We start from the raw sequence: 861 nt of genomic DNA on the forward strand, positions 1-861 counted from the left end.
GAATCTTGTGAAAGCGGGAAAAATCCAATAAATTAGCCGCGTCATTGTATAAACCGTGAGGTTCAAAGCGTGGGAATAAAGTAGCGGCTTATAGTCTGGAAATTACGGTAGTTATTCCCTCCGCAAGACAATCAAACAAGCGAAATGCCGGTACAGGGACAAATTAGAGTCACAATTCAAAGGCTCAGACATGAGACGTATGTGGCAGGGTCTATAGGAAATCACGGACTACAAAAAGAAAACCAGCCACGTCACGGACACCGGCGTCACTTTTCCAGACAAACTAAACACCGTCTTTGCCCGCTTTGAGGATAATACAGCGCCACCATCATGGCCCTCTAACAAGAACTCCCCCCCCCACCTCCTTCTCCGTGGCCGACGTGAGTAAAACATTTAAACCTGGAGGTTCAGATTAAAAATCCTAGTCTTCAGACTAAGCTATTTTGGCTCTGGGAGTATATTGTCCACAGGTGAACGAACATCATAGAAAACGCAAGTATAGAAAGACAGCCGACTGAAGGAAGGTGAAAATGAACACCCAAACAGAGACTAGAACCCTGGACCCTCAGATTAAAAGTCTGATGTTCTACCAACTGAGCTACCCAGGCTCCTCATTTGCTTATTTTCATACACCTAACCTGCCGGGCATAGGCATGTGCTGACGAGGGGGCATTGTCAGTGGTACATATCCCCAGAGAACCAGGCCTTCATTCCAAATGATACAGTCAATGAAATCTGAACTAACCATCCCCTCCAAAGAAGCATTTTGTACAAGACTTTGTGGCACAATGGTAGAGTGTCTGACTCCAGATCAGAAGGTTGTGTGTTCAAATAGTGTAATTGTCAGGGTTTTTATGTGTG

The 861-nt window shown here is 45.2% G+C and overlaps 1 non-coding gene across 1 annotated transcript; it reads right to left on the reverse strand.

The window, feature by feature from the left end:
* Positions 1-535: 535 nt before the first annotated feature.
* Positions 536-608, reverse strand: trnak-uuu (transfer RNA lysine (anticodon UUU)). The gene has a single exon. It is a non-coding gene; the product is annotated as a tRNA-Lys (tRNA).
* Positions 609-861: the final 253 nt, after the last annotated feature.

This window comes from Oncorhynchus nerka, linkage group LG15 (genome assembly GCF_034236695.1).
Source record: "Oncorhynchus nerka isolate Pitt River linkage group LG15, Oner_Uvic_2.0, whole genome shotgun sequence".
NCBI classification, from domain to species: domain Eukaryota; kingdom Metazoa; phylum Chordata; class Actinopteri; order Salmoniformes; family Salmonidae; genus Oncorhynchus; species Oncorhynchus nerka.